The 22,247-nt window shown below is 39.7% G+C and overlaps 1 protein-coding gene across 1 annotated transcript in view; it reads left to right on the top strand.

Moving 5' to 3' along the window:
- Positions 1-22,247, top strand: part of LOC149718137 (putative peptidase C1-like protein F26E4.3) — a 173,775-nt gene that overhangs the window by 39,544 nt on the left and 111,984 nt on the right. The gene's annotated exons all lie outside the window — the stretch shown is intronic.

Here is a 22,247-nt window from a genome sequence, read left to right on the forward strand (position 1 = left end):
GGAAATGCATTAGACCCAATTTTGCAGGCTCGTAACTCTGTTTCTACTAGAGATACGGGGATGTCCTTTGAGTATGTTATAGTACAATTTGTCCCCCATCTAACGATACTAAAAACGTAGGGCTACGACAAACATGGGCCAAGTAATTAAGCAAAACGTAAACAAACAACCCCTCCATAGGAAAAGCATTTGACCCAATTTTGGATACTCGTAACTCTGGTTCTAGTAGAGATACGTTGATGTCCTTTGAGTAAGTTATAGCCCAATTTGTCCCCCATCTAACCATTTTAAAAACTTAGGGCTACGACGAACAGGGGCCGAGTACTTAAGCAAAACGTAAAGAAACAAACCCCTCCATAGGAAATGCATTAGACTATACTTTGGAGGCTCGTAACTCTGGTTCTACCAGAGATACGGGGATGTAAATAATGTGACTTTGACACAAATGTTCGGATAATTATAAAGGTCTTTACATATCCCAAGCAAAAAAAAAAAAAAAAAAATTTCGCGGTTTCGAACCTGTAGACTTCCGGGAGTGAGGCGGATGTGATAACCACTGCACTACAGATATGTTCTTATTTTTGATCGAAAATACAGGACAAATATTTAAGGAAAACGTGAACAAACAAACCCCTCCATAGGAAATGCATTAGACCCAATTTTGCAGGCTCGTAACTCTGTTTCTACTAGAGATACGGGGATGTCCTTTGAGTATGTTATAGTGCAATTTGTCCCCCATCTAACGATACTAAAAACGTAGGGCTACGACAAACATGGGCCAAGTAATTAAGCAAAACGTAAACAAACAACCCCTCCATAGGAAAAGCATTTGACCCAATTTTGGATACTCGTAACTCTGGTTCTAGTAGAGATACGTTGATGTCCTTTGAGTAAGTTGTAGCCCAATTTGTCCCCCATCTAACCATTTTAAAAACTTAGGGCTACGACGAACAGGGGCCGAGTACTTAAGCAAATCGTAAAGAAACAAACCCCTCCATAGGAAATGCATTAGACTATACTTTGGAGGCTCGTAACTCTGGTTCTACCAGAGATACGGGGATGTAAATAATGTGACTTTGACACAAATGTTCGGATAATTATAAAGGTCTTTACATATCCCAAGCAAAAAAAAAAAAAAAAATTTCGCGGTTTCGAACCTGTAGACTTCCGGGAGTGAGGCGGATGTGATAACCACTGCACTACAGATATGTTCTTATTTTTGATCGAAAATACAGGACAAATATTTAAGGATAACGTGAACAAACAAACCCCTCCATAGGAAATGCATTAGACCCAATTTTGCAGGCTCGTAACTCTGTTTCTACTAGAGATACGGGGATGTCCTTTGAGTATGTTATAGTGCAATTTGTCCCCCATCTAACGATACTAAAAACGTAGGGCTACGACAAACATGGGCCAAGTAATTAAGCAAAACGTAAACAAACAACCCCTCCATAGGAAAAGCATTTGACCCAATTTTGGATACTCGTAACTCTGGTTCTAGTAGAGATACGTTGATGTCCTTTGAGTAAGTTGTAGCCCAATTTGTCCCCCATCTAACCATTTTAAAAACTTAGGGCTACGACGAACAGGGGCCGAGTACTTAAGCAAATCGTAAAGAAACAAACCCCTCCATAGGAAATGCATTAGACTATACTTTGGAGGCTCGTAACTCTGGTTCTACCAGAGATACGGGGATGTAAATAATGTGACTTTGACACAAATGTTCGGATAATTATAAAGGTCTTTACATATCCCAAGCAAAAAAAAAAAAAAAAATTTCGCGGTTTCGAACCTGTAGACTTCCGGGAGTGAGGCGGATGTGATAACCACTGCACTACAGATATGTTCTTATTTTTGATCGAAAATACAGGACAAATATTTAAGGATAACGTGAACAAACAAACCCCTCCATAGGAAATGCATTAGACCCAATTTTGCAGGCTCGTAACTCTGTTTCTACTAGAGATACGGGGATGTCCTTTGAGTATGTTATAGTGCAATTTGTCCCCCATCTAACGATACTAAAAACGTAGGGCTACGACAAACATGGGCCAAGTAATTAAGCAAAACGTAAACAAACAACCCCTCCATAGGAAAAGCATTTGACCCAATTTTGGATACTCGTAACTCTGGTTCTAGTAGAGATACGTTGATGTCCTTTGAGTAAGTTATAGCCCAATTTGTCCCCCATCTAACCATTTTAAAAACTTAGGGCTACGACGAACAGGGGCCGAGTACTTAAGCAAAACGTAAAGAAACAAACCCCTCCATAGGAAATGCATTAGACTATACTTTGGAGGCTCGTAACTCTGGTTCTACCAGAGATACGGGGATGTAAATAATGTGACTTTGACACAAATGTTCGGATAATTATAAAGGTCTTTACATATCCCAAGCAAAAAAAAAAAAAAAAAATTTCGCGGTTTCGAACCTGTAGACTTCCGGGAGTGAGGCGGATGTGATAACCACTGCACTACAGATATGTTCTTATTTTTGATCGAAAATACAGGACAAATATTTAAGGAAAACGTGAACAAACAAACCCCTCCATAGGAAATGCATTAGACCCAATTTTGCAGGCTCGTAACTCTGTTTCTACTAGAGATACGGGGATGTCCTTTGAGTATGTTATAGTGCAATTTGTCCCCCATCTAACGATACTAAAAACGTAGGGCTACGACAAACATGGGCCAAGTAATTAAGCAAAACGTAAACAAACAACCCCTCCATAGGAAAAGCATTTGACCCAATTTTGGATACTCGTAACTCTGGTTCTAGTAGAGATACGTTGATGTCCTTTGAGTAAGTTGTAGCCCAATTTGTCCCCCATCTAACCATTTTAAAAACTTAGGGCTACGACGAACAGGGGCCGAGTACTTAAGCAAAACGTAAAGAAACAAACCCCTCCATAGGAAATGCATTAGACTATACTTTGGAGGCTCGTAACTCTGGTTCTACCAGAGATACGGGGATGTAAATAATGTGACTTTGACACAAATGTTCGGATAATTATAAAGGTCTTTACATATCCCAAGCAAAAAAAAAAAAAAAAATTTCGCGGTTTCGAACCTGTAGACTTCCGGGAGTGAGGCGGATGTGATAACCACTGCACTACAGATATATTCTTATTTTTGATCGAAAATACAGGACAAATATTTAAGGATAACGTGAACAAACAAACCCCTCCATAGGAAATGCATTAGACCCAATTTTGCAGGCTCGTAACTCTGTTTCTACTAGAGATACGGGGATGTCCTTTGAGTATGTTATAGTGCAATTTGTCCCCCATCTAACGATACTAAAAACGTAGGGCTACGACAAACATGGGCCAAGTAATTAAGCAAAACGTAAACAAACAACCCCTCCATAGGAAAAGCATTTGACCCAATTCTGGAGGCTCGTAACTCTGGTTCTAGTAGAGATACGTTGATGTCCTTTGAGTAAGTTATAGCCCAATTTGTCCCCCATCTAACCATTTTAAAAACTTAGGGCTACGACGAACAGGGGCCGAGTACTTAAGCAAAACGTAAAGAAACAAACCCCTCCATAGGAATTGCATTAGACCCAATTTTGCAGCCTCGTAACTCTGGGTCTAGTTACGGGGATGTAAATAATGTGACCTTGACACAAATGTTCGGATAATTATAAAGGTCTTTACATATCCCAAGCAAAAAAAAAAAAAAAAAATTTCGCGGTTTCGAACCTGTAGACTTCCGGGAGTGAGGCGGATGTGATAACCACTGCACTACAGATATGTTCTTATTTTTGATCGAAAATACAGGACAAATATTTAAGGAAAACGTGAACAAACAAACCCCTCCATAGGAAATGCATTAGACCCAATTTTGCAGGCTCGTAACTCTGTTTCTACTAGAGATACGGGGATGTCCTTTGAGTATGTTATAGTGCAATTTGTCCCCCATCTAACGATACTAAAAACGTAGGGCTACGACAAACATGGGCCAAGTAATTAAGCAAAACGTAAACAAACAACCCCTCCATAGGAAAAGCATTTGACCCAATTTTGGATACTCGTAACTCTGGTTCTAGTAGAGATACGTTGATGTCCTTTGAGTAAGTTATGGCCCAATTTGTCCCCCATCTAACCATTTTAAAAACTTAGGGCTACGACGAACAGGGGCCGAGTACTTAAGCAAAACGTAAAGAAACAAACCCCTCCATAGGAAATGCATTAGACTATACTTTGGAGGCTCGTAACTCTGGTTCTACCAGAGATACGGGGATGTAAATAATGTGACTTTGACACAAATGTTCGGATAATTATAAAGGTCTTTACATATCCCAAGCAAAAAAAAAAAAAAAAAAATTTCGCGGTTTCGAACCTGTAGACTTCCGGGAGTGAGGCGGATGTGATAACCACTGCACTACAGATATGTTCTTATTTTTGATCGAAAATACAGGACAAATATTTAAGGAAAACGTGAACAAACAAACCCCTCCATAGGAAATGCATTAGACCCAATTTTGCAGGCTCGTAACTCTGTTTCTACTAGAGATACGGGGATGTCCTTTGAGTATGTTATAGTGCAATTTGTCCCCCATCTAACGATACTAAAAACGTAGGGCTACGACAAACATGGGCCAAGTAATTAAGCAAAACGTAAACAAACAACCCCTCCATAGGAAAAGCATTTGACCCAATTTTGGATACTCGTAACTCTGGTTCTAGTAGAGATACGTTGATGTCCTTTGAGTAAGTTGTAGCCCAATTTGTCCCCCATCTAACCATTTTAAAAACTTAGGGCTACGACGAACAGGGGCCGAGTACTTAAGCAAAACGTAAAGAAACAAACCCCTCCATAGGAAATGCATTAGACTATACTTTGGAGGCTCGTAACTCTGGTTCTACCAGAGATACGGGGATGTAAATAATGTGACTTTGACACAAATGTTCGGATAATTATAAAGGTCTTTACATATCCCAAGCAAAAAAAAAAAAAAAAAATTTCGCGGTTTCGAACCTGTAGACTTCCGGGAGTGAGGCGGATGTGATAACCACTGCACTACAGATATGTTCTTATTTTTGATCGAAAATACAGGACAAATATTTAAGGAAAACGTGAACAAACAAACCCCTCCATAGGAAATGCATTAGACCCAATTTTGCAGGCTCGTAACTCTGTTTCTACTAGAGATACGGGGATGTCCTTTGAGTATGTTATAGTGCAATTTGTCCCCCATCTAACGATACTAAAAACGTAGGGCTACGACAAACATGGGCCAAGTAATTAAGCAAAACGTAAACAAACAACCCCTCCATAGGAAAAGCATTTGACCCAATTTTGGATACTCGTAACTCTGGTTCTAGTAGAGATACGTTGATGTCCTTTGAGTAAGTTGTAGCCCAATTTGTCCCCCATCTAACCATTTTAAAAACTTAGGGCTACGACGAACAGGGGCCGAGTACTTAAGCAAAACGTAAAGAAACAAACCCCTCCATAGGAAATGCATTAGACTATACTTTGGAGGCTCGTAACTCTGGTTCTACCAGAGATACGGGGATGTAAATAATGTGACTTTGACACAAATGTTCGGATAATTATAAAGGTCTTTACATATCCCAAGCAAAAAAAAAAAAAAAAATTTCGCGGTTTCGAACCTGTAGACTTCCGGGAGTGAGGCGGATGTGATAACCACTGCACTACAGATATATTCTTATTTTTGATCGAAAATACAGGACAAATATTTAAGGATAACGTGAACAAACAAACCCCTCCATAGGAAATGCATTAGACCCAATTTTGCAGGCTCGTAACTCTGTTTCTACTAGAGATACGGGGATGTCCTTTGAGTATGTTATAGTGCAATTTGTCCCCCATCTAACGATACTAAAAACGTAGGGCTACGACAAACATGGGCCAAGTAATTAAGCAAAACGTAAACAAACAACCCCTCCATAGGAAAAGCATTTGACCCAATTTTGGAGGCTCGTAACTCTGGTTCTAGTAGAGATACGTTGATGTCCTTTGAGTAAGTTATAGCCCAATTTGTCCCCCATCTAACCATTTTAAAAACTTAGGGCTACGACGAACAGGGGCCGAGTACTTAAGCAAAACGTAAAGAAACAAACCCCTCCATAGGAATTGCATTAGACCCAATTTTGCAGCCTCGTAACTCTGGGTCTAGTTACGGGGATGTAAATAATGTGACCTTGACACAAATGTTCGGATAATTATAAAGGTCTTTACATATCCCAAGCAAAAAAAAAAAAAAAAAATTTCGCGGTTTCGAACCTGTAGACTTCCGGGAGTGAGGCGGATGTGATAACCACTGCACTACAGATATGTTCTTATTTTTGATCGAAAATACAGGACAAATATTTAAGGAAAACGTGAACAAACAAACCCCTCCATAGGAAATGCATTAGACCCAATTTTGCAGGCTCGTAACTCTGTTTCTACTAGAGATACGGGGATGTCCTTTGAGTATGTTATAGTGCAATTTGTCCCCCATCTAACGATACTAAAAACGTAGGGCTACGACAAACATGGGCCAAGTAATTAAGCAAAACGTAAACAAACAACCCCTCCATAGGAAAAGCATTTGACCCAATTTTGGATACTCGTAACTCTGGTTCTAGTAGAGATACGTTGATGTCCTTTGAGTAAGTTATAGCCCAATTTGTCCCCCATCTAACCATTTTAAAAACTTAGGGCTACGACGAACAGGGGCCGAGTACTTAAGCAAAACGTAAAGAAACAAACCCCTCCATAGGAAATGCATTAGACTATACTTTGGAGGCTCGTAACTCTGGTTCTACCAGAGATACGGGGATGTAAATAATGTGACTTTGACACAAATGTTCGGATAATTATAAAGGTCTTTACATATCCCAAGCAAAAAAAAAAAAAAAAATTTCGCGGTTTCGAACCTGTAGACTTCCGGGAGTGAGGCGGATGTGATAACCACTGCACTACAGATATGTTCTTATTTTTGATCGAAAATACAGGACAAATATTTAAGGAAAACGTGAACAAACAAACCCCTCCATAGGAAATGCATTAGACCCAATTTTGCAGGCTCGTAACTCTGTTTCTACTAGAGATACGGGGATGTCCTTTGAGTATGTTATAGTGCAATTTGTCCCCCATCTAACGATACTAAAAACGTAGGGCTACGACAAACATGGGCCAAGTAATTAAGCAAAACGTAAACAAACAACCCCTCCATAGGAAAAGCATTTGACCCAATTTTGGATACTCGTAACTCTGGTTCTAGTAGAGATGCGTTGATGTCCTTTGAGTAAGTTATAGCCCAATTTGTCCCCCATCTAACCATTTTAAAAACTTAGGGCTACGACGAACAGGGGCCGAGTACTTAAGCAAAACGTAAAGAAACAAACCCCTCCATAGGAAATGCATTAGACTATACTTTGGAGGCTCGTAACTCTGGTTCTACCAGAGATACGGGGATGTAAATAATGTGACTTTGACACAAATGTTCGGATAATTATAAAGGTCTTTACATATCCCAAGCAAAAAAAAAAAAAAAAAATTTCGCGGTTTCGAACCTGTAGACTTCCGGAAGTGAGGCGGATGTGATAACCACTGCACTACAGATATGTTCTTATTTTTGATCGAAAATACAGGACAAATATTTAAGGAAAACGTGAACAAACAAACCCCTCCATAGGAAATGCATTAGACCCAATTTTGCAGGCTCGTAACTCTGTTTCTACTAGAGATACGGGGATGTCCTTTGAGTATGTTATAGTGCAATTTGTCCCCCATCTAACGATACTAAAAACGTAGGGCTACGACAAACATGGGCCAAGTAATTAAGCAAAACGTAAACAAACAACCCCTCCATAGGAAAAGCATTTGACCCAATTTTGGATACTCGTAACTCTGGTTCTAGTAGAGATACGTTGATGTCCTTTGAGTAAGTTGTAGCCCAATTTGTCCCCCATCTAACCATTTTAAAAACTTAGTTCTACGACGAACAGGGGCCGAGTACTTAAGCAAAACGTAAAGAAACAAACCCCTCCATAGGAAATGCATTAGACTATACTTTGGAGGCTCGTAACTCTGGTTCTACCAGAGATACGGGGATGTAAATAATGTGACTTTGACACAAATGTTCGGATAATTATAAAGGTCTTTACATATCCCAAGCAAAAAAAAAAAAAAAAAATTTCGCGGTTTCGAACCTGTAGACTTCCGGGAGTGAGGCGGATGTGATAACCACTGCACTACAGATATGTTCTTATTTTTGATCGAAAATACAGGACAAATATTTAAGGATAACGTGAACAAACAAACCCCTCCATAGGAAATGCATTAGACCCAATTTTGCAGGCTCGTAACTCTGTTTCTACTAGAGATACGGGGATGTCCTTTGAGTATGTTATAGTGCAATTTGTCCCCCATCTAACGATACTAAAAACGTAGGGCTACGACAAACATGGGCCAAGTAATTAAGCAAAACGTAAACAAACAACCCCTCCATAGGAAAAGCATTTGACCCAATTTTGGAGGCTCGTAACTCTGGTTCTAGTAGAGATACGTTGATGTCCTTTGAGTAAGTTATAGCCCAATTTGTCCCCCATCTAACCATTTTAAAAACTTAGGGCTACGACGAACAGGGGCCGAGTACTTAAGCAAAACGTAAAGAAACAAACCCCTCCATAGGAAATGCATTAGACTATACTTTGGAGGCTCGTAACTCTGGTTCTACCAGAGATACGGGGATGTAAATAATGTGACTTTGACACAAATGTTCGGATAATTATAAAGGTCTTTACATATCCCAAGCAAAAAAAAAAAAAAAAATTTCGCGGTTTCGAACCTGTAGACTTCCGGGAGTGAGGCGGATGTGATAACCACTGCACTGCAGATATGTTCTTATTTTTGATCGAAAATACAGGACAAATATTTAAGGATAACGTGAACAAACAAACCCCTCCATAGGAAATGCATTAGACCCAATTTTGCAGGCTCGTAACTCTGTTTCTACTAGAGATACGGGGATGTCCTTTGAGTATGTTATAGTGCAATTTGTCCCCCATCTAACGATACTAAAAACGTAGGGCTACGACAAACATGGGCCAAGTAATTAAGCAAAACGTAAACAAACAACCCCTCCATAGGAAAAGCATTTGACCCAATTTTGGAGGCTCGTAACTCTGGTTCTAGTAGAGATACGTTGATGTCCTTTGAGTAAGTTATAGCCCAATTTGTCCCCCATCTAACCATTTTAAAAACTTAGGGCTACGACGAACAGGGGCCGAGTACTTAAGCAAAACGTAAAGAAACAAACCCCTCCATAGGAATTGCATTAGACCCAATTTTGCAGCCTCGTAACTCTGGGTCTAGTTACGGGGATGTAAATAATGTGACCTTGACACAAATGTTCGGATAATTATAAAGGTCTTTACATATCCCAAGCAAAAAAAAAAAAAAAAAATTTCGCGGTTTCGAACCTGTAGACTTCCGGGAGTGAGGCGGATGTGATAACCACTGCACTACAGATATGTTCTTATTTTTGATCGAAAATACAGGACAAATATTTAAGGAAAACGTGAACAAACAAACCCCTCCATAGGAAATGCATTAGACCCAATTTTGCAGGCTCGTAACTCTGTTTCTACTAGAGATACGGGGATGTCCTTTGAGTATGTTATAGTGCAATTTGTCCCCCATCTAACGATACTAAAAACGTAGGGCTACGACAAACATGGGCCAAGTAATTAAGCAAAACGTAAACAAACAACCCCTCCATAGGAAAAGCATTTGACCCAATTTTGGATACTCGTAACTCTGGTTCTAGTAGAGATACGTTGATGTCCTTTGAGTAAGTTATAGCCCAATTTGTCCCCCATCTAACCATTTTAAAAACTTAGGGCTACGACGAACAGGGGCCGAGTACTTAAGCAAAACGTAAAGAAACAAACCCCTCCATAGGAAATGCATTAGACTATACTTTGGAGGCTCGTAACTCTGGTTCTACCAGAGATACGGGGATGTAAATAATGTGACTTTGACACAAATGTTCGGATAATTATAAAGGTCTTTACATATCCCAAGCAAAAAAAAAAAAAAATATTTCGCGGTTTCGAACCTGTAGACTTCCGGGAGTGAGGCGGATGTGATAACCACTGCACTACAGATATGTTCTTATTTTTGATCGAAAATACAGGACAAATATTTAAGGAAAACGTGAACAAACAAACCCCTCCATAGGAAATGCATTAGACCCAATTTTGCAGGCTCGTAACTCTGTTTCTACTAGAGATACGGGGATGTCCTTTGAGTATGTTATAGTGCAATTTGTCCCCCATCTAACGATACTAAAAACGTAGGGCTACGACAAACATGGGCCAAGTAATTAAGCAAAACGTAAACAAACAACCCCTCCATAGGAAAAGCATTTGACCCAATTTTGGATACTCGTAACTCTGGTTCTAGTAGAGATGCGTTGATGTCCTTTGAGTAAGTTATAGCCCAATTTGTCCCCCATCTAACCATTTTAAAAACTTAGGGCTACGACGAACAGGGGCCGAGTACTTAAGCAAAACGTAAAGAAACAAACCCCTCCATAGGAAATGCATTAGACTATACTTTGGAGGCTCGTAACTCTGGTTCTACCAGAGATACGGGGATGTAAATAATGTGACTTTGACACAAATGTTCGGATAATTATAAAGGTCTTTACATATCCCAAGCAAAAAAAAAAAAAAAAAATTTCGCGGTTTCGAACCTGTAGACTTCCGGGAGTGAGGCGGATGTGATAACCACTGCACTACAGATATGTTCTTATTTTTGATCGAAAATACAGGACAAATATTTAAGGAAAACGTGAACAAACAAACCCCTCCATAGGAAATGCATTAGACCCAATTTTGCAGGCTCGTAACTCTGTTTCTACTAGAGATACGGGGATGTCCTTTGAGTATGTTATAGTGCAATTTGTCCCCCATCTAACGATACTAAAAACGTAGGGCTACGACAAACATGGGCCAAGTAATTAAGCAAAACGTAAACAAACAACCCCTCCATAGGAAAAGCATTTGACCCAATTTTGGATACTCGTAACTCTGGTTCTAGTAGAGATACGTTGATGTCCTTTGAGTAAGTTGTAGCCCAATTTGTCCCCCATCTAACCATTTTAAAAACTTAGGGCTACGACGAACAGGGGCCGAGTACTTAAGCAAAACGTAAAGAAACAAACCCCTCCATAGGAAATGCATTAGACTATACTTTGGAGGCTCGTAACTCTGGTTCTACCAGAGATACGGGGATGTAAATAATGTGACTTTGACACAAATGTTCGGATAATTATAAAGGTCTTTACATATCCCAAGCAAAAAAAAAAAAAAAAATTTCGCGGTTTCGAACCTGTAGACTTCCGGGAGTGAGGCGGATGTGATAACCACTGCACTACAGATATGTTCTTATTTTTGATCGAAAATACAGGACAAATATTTAAGGATAACGTGAACAAACAAACCCCTCCATAGGAAATGCATTAGACCCAATTTTGCAGGCTCGTAACTCTGTTTCTACTAGAGATACGGGGATGTCCTTTGAGTATGTTATAGTGCAATTTGTCCCCCATCTAACGATACTAAAAACGTAGGGCTACGACAAACATGGGCCAAGTAATTAAGCAAAACGTAAACAAACAACCCCTCCATAGGAAAAGCATTTGACCCAATTTTGGAGGCTCGTAACTCTGGTTCTAGTAGAGATACGTTGATGTCCTTTGAGTAAGTTATAGCCCAATTTGTCCCCCATCTAACCATTTTAAAAACTTAGGGCTACGACGAACAGGGGCCGAGTACTTAAGCAAAACGTAAAGAAACAAACCCCTCCATAGGAAATGCATTAGACTATACTTTGGAGGCTCGTAACTCTGGTTCTACCAGAGATACGGGGATGTAAATAATGTGACTTTGACACAAATGTTCGGATAATTATAAAGGTCTTTACATATCCCAAGCAAAAAAAAAAAAAAAAATTTCGCGGTTTCGAACCTGTAGACTTCCGGGAGTGAGGCGGATGTGATAACCACTGCACTGCAGATATGTTCTTATTTTTGATCGAAAATACAGGACAAATATTTAAGGATAACGTGAACAAACAAACCCCTCCATAGGAAATGCATTAGACCCAATTTTGCAGGCTCGTAACTCTGTTTCTACTAGAGATACGGGGATGTCCTTTGAGTATGTTATAGTGCAATTTGTCCCCCATCTAACGATACTAAAAACGTAGGGCTACGACAAACATGGGCCAAGTAATTAAGCAAAACGTAAACAAACAACCCCTCCATAGGAAAAGCATTTGACCCAATTTTGGAGGCTCGTAACTCTGGTTCTAGTAGAGATACGTTGATGTCCTTTGAGTAAGTTATAGCCCAATTTGTCCCCCATCTAACCATTTTAAAAACTTAGGGCTACGACGAACAGGGGCCGAGTACTTAAGCAAAACGTAAAGAAACAAACCCCTCCATAGGAATTGCATTAGACCCAATTTTGCAGCCTCGTAACTCTGGGTCTAGTTACGGGGATGTAAATAATGTGACCTTGACACAAATGTTCGGATAATTATAAAGGTCTTTACATATCCCAAGCAAAAAAAAAAAAAAAATTTCGCGGTTTCGAACCTGTAGACTTCCGGGAGTGAGGCGGATGTGATAACCACTGCACTACAGATATGTTCTTATTTTTGATCGAAAATACAGGACAAATATTTAAGGAAAACGTGAACAAACAAACCCCTCCATAGGAAATGCATTAGACCCAATTTTGCAGGCTCGTAACTCTGTTTCTACTAGAGATACGGGGATGTCCTTTGAGTATGTTATAGTGCAATTTGTCCCCCATCTAACGATACTAAAAACGTAGGGCTACGACAAACATGGGCCAAGTAATTAAGCAAAACGTAAACAAACAACCCCTCCATAGGAAAAGCATTTGACCCAATTTTGGATACTCGTAACTCTGGTTCTAGTAGAGATACGTTGATGTCCTTTGAGTAAGTTGTAGCCCAATTTGTCCCCCATCTAACCATTTTAAAAACTTAGGGCTACGACGAACAGGGGCCGAGTACTTAAGCAAAACGTAAAGAAACAAACCCCTCCATAGGAAATGCATTAGACTATACTTTGGAGGCTCGTAACTCTGGTTCTACCAGAGATACGGGGATGTAAATAATGTGACTTTGACACAAATGTTCGGATAATTATAAAGGTCTTTACATATCCCAAGCAAAAAAAAAAAAAAAAATTTCGCGGTTTCGAACCTGTAGACTTCCGGGAGTGAGGCGGATGTGATAACCACTGCACTACAGATATGTTCTTATTTTTGATCGAAAATACAGGACAAATATTTAAGGATAACGTGAACAAACAAACCCCTCCATAGGAAATGCATTAGACCCAATTTTGCAGGCTCGTAACTCTGTTTCTACTAGAGATACGGGGATGTCCTTTGAGTATGTTATAGTGCAATTTGTCCCCCATCTAACGATACTAAAAACGTAGGGCTACGACAAACATGGGCCAAGTAATTAAGCAAAACGTAAACAAACAACCCCTCCATAGGAAAAGCATTTGACCCAATTTTGGAGGCTCGTAACTCTGGTTCTAGTAGAGATACGTTGATGTCCTTTGAGTAAGTTATAGCCCAATTTGTCCCCCATCTAACCATTTTAAAAACTTAGGGCTACGACGAACAGGGGCCGAGTACTTAAGCAAAACGTAAAGAAACAAACCCCTCCATAGGAAATGCATTAGACTATACTTTGGAGGCTCGTAACTCTGGTTCTACCAGAGATACGGGGATGTAAATAATGTGACTTTGACACAAATGTTCGGATAATTATAAAGGTCTTTACATATCCCAAGCAAAAAAAAAAAAAAAAATTTCGCGGTTTCGAACCTGTAGACTTCCGGGAGTGAGGCGGATGTGATAACCACTGCACTGCAGATATGTTCTTATTTTTGATCGAAAATACAGGACAAATATTTAAGGATAACGTGAACAAACAAACCCCTCCATAGGAAATGCATTAGACCCAATTTTGCAGGCTCGTAACTCTGTTTCTACTAGAGATACGGGGATGTCCTTTGAGTATGTTATAGTGCAATTTGTCCCCCATCTAACGATACTAAAAACGTAGGGCTACGACAAACATGGGCCAAGTAATTAAGCAAAACGTAAACAAACAACCCCTCCATAGGAAAAGCATTTGACCCAATTTTGGAGGCTCGTAACTCTGGTTCTAGTAGAGATACGTTGATGTCCTTTGAGTAAGTTATAGCCCAATTTGTCCCCCATCTAACCATTTTAAAAACTTAGGGCTACGACGAACAGGGGCCGAGTACTTAAGCAAAACGTAAAGAAACAAACCCCTCCATAGGAATTGCATTAGACCCAATTTTGCAGCCTCGTAACTCTGGGTCTAGTTACGGGGATGTAAATAATGTGACCTTGACACAAATGTTCGGATAATTATAAAGGTCTTTACATATCCCAAGCAAAAAAAAAAAAAAAATTTCGCGGTTTCGAACCTGTAGACTTCCGGGAGTGAGGCGGATGTGATAACCACTGCACTACAGATATGTTCTTATTTTTGATCGAAAATACAGGACAAATATTTAAGGAAAACGTGAACAAACAAACCCCTCCATAGGAAATGCATTAGACCCAATTTTGCAGGCTCGTAACTCTGTTTCTACTAGAGATACGGGGATGTCCTTTGAGTATGTTATAGTGCAATTTGTCCCCCATCTAACGATACTAAAAACGTAGGGCTACGACAAACATGGGCCAAGTAATTAAGCAAAACGTAAACAAACAACCCCTCCATAGGAAAAGCATTTGACCCAATTTTGGATACTCGTAACTCTGGTTCTAGTAGAGATACGTTGATGTCCTTTGAGTAAGTTATAGCCCAATTTGTCCCCCATCTAACCATTTTAAAAACTTAGGGCTACGACGAACAGGGGCCGAGTACTTAAGCAAAACGTAAAGAAACAAACCCCTCCATAGGAAATGCATTAGACTATACTTTGGAGGCTCGTAACTCTGGTTCTACCAGAGATACGGGGATGTAAATAATGTGACTTTGACACAAATGTTCGGATAATTATAAAGGTCTTTACATATCCCAAGCAAAAAAAAAAAAAAAATTTCGCGGTTTCGAACCTGTAGACTTCCGGGAGTGAGGCGGATGTGATAACCACTGCACTACAGATATGTTCTTATTTTTGATCGAAAATACAGGACAAATATTTAAGGAAAACGTGAACAAACAAACCCCTCCATAGGAAATGCATTAGACCCAATTTTGCAGGCTCGTAACTCTGTTTCTACTAGAGATACGGGGATGTCCTTTGAGTATGTTATAGTGCAATTTGTCCCCCATCTAACGATACTAAAAACGTAGGGCTACGACAAACATGGGCCAAGTAATTAAGCAAAACGTAAACAAACAACCCCTCCATAGGAAAAGCATTTGACCCAATTTTGGATACTCGTAACTCTGGTTCTAGTAGAGATGCGTTGATGTCCTTTGAGTAAGTTATAGCCCAATTTGTCCCCCATCTAACCATTTTAAAAACTTAGGGCTACGACGAACAGGGGCCGAGTACTTAAGCAAAACGTAAAGAAACAAACCCCTCCATAGGAAATGCATTAGACTATACTTTGGAGGCTCGTAACTCTGGTTCTACCAGAGATACGGGGATGTAAATAATGTGACTTTGACACAAATGTTCGGATAATTATAAAGGTCTTTACATATCCCAAGCAAACAAAAAAAAAAAAAATTTCGCGGTTTCGAACCTGTAGACTTCCGGGAGTGAGGCGGATGTGATAACCACTGCACTACAGATATGTTCTTATTTTTGATCGAAAATACAGGACAAATATTTAAGGATAACGTGAACAAACAAACCCCTCCATAGGAAATGCATTAGACCCAATTTTGCAGGCTCGTAACTCTGTTTCTACTAGAGATACGGGGATGTCCTTTGAGTATGTTATAGTGCAATTTGTCCCCCATCTAACGATACTAAAAACGTAGGGCTACGACAAACATGGGCCAAGTAATTAAGCAAAACGTAAACAAACAACCCCTCCATAGGAAAAGCATTTGACCCAATTTTGGAGGCTCGTAACTCTGGTTCTAGTAGAGATACGTTGATGTCCTTTGAGTAAGTTATAGCCCAATTTGTCCCCCATCTAACCATTTTAAAAACTTAGGGCTACGACGAACAGGGGCCGAGTACTTAAGCAAAACGTAAAGAAACAAACCCCTCCATAGGAATTGCATTAGACCCAATTTTGCAGCCTCGTAACTCTGGGTCTAGTTACGGGGATGTAAATAATGTGACCTTGACACAAATGTTCGGATAATTATAAAGGTCTTTACATATCCCAAGCAAAAAAAAAAAAAAAAATTTCGCGGTTTCGAACCTGTAGACTTCCGGGAGTGAGGCGGATGTGATAACCACTGCACTACAGATATGTTCTTATTTTTGATCGAAAATACAGGACAAATATTTAAGGAAAACGTGAACAAACAAACCCCTCCATAGGAAATGCATTAGACCCAATTTTGCAGGCTCGTAACTCTGTTTCTACTAGAGATACGGGGATGTCCTTTGAGTATGTTATAGTGCAATTTGTCCCCCATCTAACGATACTAAAAACGTAGGGCTACGACAAACATGGGCCAAGTAATTAAGCAAAACGTAAACAAACAACCCCTCCATAGGAAAAGCATTTGACCCAATTTTGGAGGCTCGTAACTCTGGTTCTAGTAGAGATACGTTGATGTCCTTTGAGTAAGTTATAGCCCAATTTGTCCCCCATCTAACCATTTTAAAAACTTAGGGCTACGACGAACAGGGGCCGAGTACTTAAGCAAAACGTAAAGAAACAAACCCCTCCATAGGAAATGCATTAGACTATACTTTGGAGGCTCGTAACTCTGGTTCTACCAGAGATACGGGGATGTAAATAATGTGACTTTGACACAAATGTTCGGATAATTATAAAGGTCTTTACATATCCCAAGCAAAAAAAAAAAAAAAAATTTCGCGGTTTCGAACCTGTAGACTTCCGGCAGTGAGGCGGATGTGATAACCACTGCACTACAGATATGTTCTTATTTTTGATCGAAAATACAGGACAAATATTTAAGGAAAACGTGAACAAACAAACCCCTCCATAGGAAATGCATTAGACCCAATTTTGCAGGCTCGTAACTCTGTTTCTACTAGAGATACGGGGATGTCCTTTGAGTATGTTATAGTGCAATTTGTCCCCCATCTAACGATACTAAAAACGTAGGGCTACGACAAACATGGGCCAAGTAATTAAGCAAAACGTAAACAAACAACCCCTCCATAGGAAAAGCATTTGACCCAATTTTGGATACTCGTAACTCTGGTTCTAGTAGAGATGCGTTGATGTCCTTTGAGTAAGTTATAGCCCAATTTGTCCCCCATCTAACCATTTTAAAAACTTAGGGCTACGACGAACAGGGGCCGAGTACTTAAGCAAAACGTAAAGAAACAAACCCCTCCATAGGAAATGCATTAGACTATACTTTGGAGGCTCGTAACTCTGGTTCTACCAGAGATACGGGGATGTAAATAATGTGACTTTGACACAAATGTTCGGATAATTATAAAGGTCTTTACATATCCCAAGCAAAAAAAAAAAAAAAAAAAAATTTCGCGGTTTCGAACCTGTAGACTTCCGGGAGTGAGGCGGACGTGATAACCACTGCACTACAGATATGTTCTTATTTTTGATCGAAAATACAGGACAAATATTTAAGGATAACGTGAACAAACAAACCCCTCCATAGGAAATGCATTAGACCCAATTTTGCAGGCTCGTAACTCTGTTTCTACTAGAGATACGGGGATGTCCTTTGAGTATGTTATAGTGCAATTTGTCCCCCATCTAACGATACTAAAAACGTAGGGCTACGACAAACATGGGCCAAGTAATTAAGCAAAACGTAAACAAACAACCCCTCCATAGGAAAAGCATTTGACCCAATTTTGGAGGCTCGTAACTCTGGTTCTAGTAGAGATACGTTGATGTCCTTTGAGTAAGTTATAGCCCAATTTGTCCCCCATCTAACCATTTTAAAAACTTAGGGCTACGACGAACAGGGGCCGAGTACTTAAGCAAAACGTAAAGAAACAAACCCCTCCATAGGAATTGCATTAGACCCAATTTTGCAGCCTCGTAACTCTGGGTCTAGTTACGGGGATGTAAATAATGTGACCTTGACACAAATGTTCGGATAATTATAAAGGTCTTTACATATCCCAAGCAAAAAAAAAAAAAAAAAAATTTCGCGGTTTCGAACCTGTAGACTTCCGGGAGTGAGGCGGATGTGATAACCACTGCACTACAGATATGTTCTTATTTTTGATCGAAAATACAGGACAAATATTTAAGGAAAACGTGAACAAACAAACCCCTCCATAGGAAATGCATTAGACCCAATTTTGCAGGCTCGTAACTCTGTTTCTACTAGAGATACGGGGATGTCCTTTGAGTATGTTATAGTGCAATTTGTCCCCCATCTAACGATACTAAAAACGTAGGGCTACGACAAACATGGGCCAAGTAATTAAGCAAAACGTAAACAAACAACCCCTCCATAGGAAAAGCATTTGACCCAATTTTGGAGGCTCGTAACTCTGGTTCTAGTAGAGATACGTTGATGTCCTTTGAGTAAGTTATAGCCCAATTTGTCCCCCATCTAACCATTTTAAAAACTTAGGGCTACGACGAACAGGGGCCGAGTACTTAAGCAAAACGTAAAGAAACAAACCCCTCCATAGGAAATGCATTAGACTATACTTTGGAGGCTCGTAACTCTGGTTCTACCAGAGATACGGGGATGTAAATAATGTGACTTTGACACAAATGTTCGGATAATTATAAAGGTCTTTACATATCCGAAGCAAAAAAAAAAAAAAAAAAAAATTTCGCGGTTTCGAACCTGTAGACTTCCGGGAGTGAGGCGGATGTGATAACCACTGCACTACAGATATGTTCTTATTTTTGATCGAAAATACAGGACAAATATTTAAGGATAACGTGAACAAACAAACCCCTCCATAGGAAATGCATTAGACCCAATTTTGCAGGCTCGTAACTCTGTTTCTACTAGAGATACGGGGATGTCCTTTGAGTATGTTATAGTGCAATTTGTCCCCCATCTAACGATACTAAAAACGTAGGGCTACGACAAACATGGGCCAAGTAATTAAGCAAAACGTAAACAAACAACCCCTCCATAGGAAAAGCATTTGACCCAATTTTGGAGGCTCGTAACTCTGGTTCTAGTAGAGATACGTTGATGTCCTTTGAGTAAGTTATAGCCCAATTTGTCCCCCATCTAACCATTTTAAAAACTTAGGGCTACGACGAACAGGGGCCGAGTACTTAAGCAAAACGTAAAGAAACAAACCCCTCCATAGGAATTGCATTAGACCCAATTTTGCAGGCTCGTAACTCTGGGTCTAGTTACGGGGATGTAAATAATGTGACCTTGACACAAATGTTCGGATAATTATAAAGGTCTTTACATATCCCAAGCAAAAAAAAAAAAAAAAAAAATTTCGCGGTTTCGAACCTGTAGACTTCCGGGAGTGAGGCGGATGTGATAACCACTGCACTACAGATATGTTCTTATTTTTGATCGAAAATACAGGACAAATATTTAAGGAAAACGTGAACAAACAAACCCCTCCATAGGAAATGCATTAGACCCAATTTTGCAGGCTCGTAACTCTGTTTCTACTAGAGATACGGGGATGTCCTTTGAGTATGTTATAGTGCAATTTGTCCCCCATCTAACGATACTAAAAACGTAGGGCTACGACAAACATGGGCCAAGTAATTAAGCAAAACGTAAACAAACAACCCCTCCATAGGAAAAGCATTTGACCCAATTTTGGATACTCGTAACTCTGGTTCTAGTAGAGATACGTTGATGTCCTTTGAGTAAGTTATAGCCCAATTTGTCCCCCATCTAACCATTTTAAAAACTTAGGGCTACGACGAACAGGGGCCGAGTACTTAAGCAAAACGTAAAGAAACAAACCCCTACATAGGAAATGCATTAGACTATACTTTGGAGGCTCGTAACTCTGGTTCTACCAGAGATACGGGGATGTAAATAATGTGACTTTGACACAAATGTTCGGATAATTATAAAGGTCTTTACATATCCCAAGCAAAAAAAAAAAAAAAAAAAGTTTCGCGGTTTCGAACCTGTAGACTTCCGGGAGTGAGGCGGATGTGATAACCACTGCACTACAGATATGTTCTTATTTTTGATCGAAAATACAGGACAAATATTTAAGGATAACGTGAACAAACAAACCCCTCCATAGGAAATGCATTAGACCCAATTTTGCAGGCTCGTAACTCTGTTTCTACTAGAGATACGGGGATGTCCTTTGAGTATGTTATAGTGCAATTTGTCCCCCATCTAACGATACTAAAAACGTAGGGCTACGACAAACATGGGCCAAGTAATTAAGCAAAACGTAAACAAACAACCCCTCCATAGGAAAAGCATTTGACCCAATTTTGGATACTCGTAACTCTGGTTCTAGTAGAGATACGTTGATGTCCTTTGAGTAAGTTATAGCCCAATTTGTCCCCCATCTAACCATTTTAAAAACTTAGGGCTACGACGAACAGGGGCCGAGTACTTAAGCAAAACGTAAAGAAACAAACCCCTCCATAGGAATTGCATTAGACCCAATTTTGCAGCCTCGTAACTCTGGGTCTAGTTACGGGGATGTAAATAATGTGACCTTGACACAAATGTTCGGATAATTATAAAGGTCTTTACATATCCCAAGCAAAAAAAAAAAAAAAAATTTCGCGGTTTCGAACCTGTAGACTTCCGGGAGTGAGACGGATGTGATAACCACTGCACTACAGATATGTTCTTATTTTTGATCGAAAATACAGGACAAATATTTAAGGAAAACGTGAACAAACAAACCCCTCCATAGGAAATGCATTAGACCCAATTTTGCAGGCTCGTAACTCTGTTTCTACTAGAGATACGGGGATGTCCTTTGAGTATGTTATAGTGCAATTTGTCCCCCATCTAACGATACTAAAAACGTAGGGCTACGACAAACATGGGCCAAGTAATTAAGCAAAACGTAAACAAACAACCCCTCCATAGGAAAAGCATTTGACCCAATTTTGGATACTCGTAACTCTGGTTCTAGTAGAGATACGTTGATGTCCTTTGAGTAAGTTATAGCCCAATTTGTCCCCCATCTAACCATTTTAAAAACTTAGGGCTACGACGAACAGGGGCCGAGTACTTAAGCAAAACGTAAAGAAACAAACCCCTCCATAGGAAATGCATTAGACTATACTTTGGAGGCTCGTAACTCTGGTTCTACCAGAGATACGGGGATGTAAATAATGTGACTTTGACACAAATGTTCGGATAATTATAAAGGTCTTTACATATCCCAAGCAAAAAAAAAAAAAAAAAAATTTCGCGGTTTCGAACCTGTAGACTTCCGGGAGTGAGGCGGATGTGATAACCACTGCACTACAGATATGTTCTTATTTTTGATCGAAAATACAGGACAAATATTTAAGGAAAACGTGAACAAACAAACCCCTCCATAGGAAATGCATTAGACCCAATTTTGCAGGCTCGTAACTCTGTTTCTACTAGAGATACGGGGATGTCCTTTGAGTATGTTATAGTGCAATTTGTCCCCCATCTAACGATACTAAAAACGTAGGGCTACGACAAACATGGGCCAAGTAATTAAGCAAAACGTAAACAAACAACCCCTCCATAGGAAAAGCATTTGACCCAATTTTGGATACTCGTTACTCTGGTTCTAGTAGAGATACGTTGATGTCCTTTGAGTAAGTTATAGCCCAATTTGTCCCCCATCTAACCATTTTAAAAACTTAGGGCTACGACGAACAGGGGCCGAGTACTTAAGCAAAACGTAAAGAAACAAACCCCTCCATAGGAAATGCATTAGACTATACTTTGGAGGCTCGTAACTCTGGTTCTACCAGAGATACGGGGATGTAAATAATGTGACTTTGACACAAATGTTCGGATAATTATAAAGGTCTTTACATATCCCAAGCAAAAAAAAAAAAAAAAAAAAAATTTCGCGGTTTCGAACCTGTAGACTTCCGGGAGTGAGGCGGATGTGATAACCACTGCACTACAGAT

Source organism: Phalangium opilio, unplaced genomic scaffold (assembly GCF_054372755.1).
Source record: "Phalangium opilio isolate 3A_F unplaced genomic scaffold, DU_Popi_V2 ptg000002l_1, whole genome shotgun sequence".
In the NCBI taxonomy this organism is placed as follows: Eukaryota; Metazoa; Arthropoda; class Arachnida; order Opiliones; family Phalangiidae; genus Phalangium; species Phalangium opilio.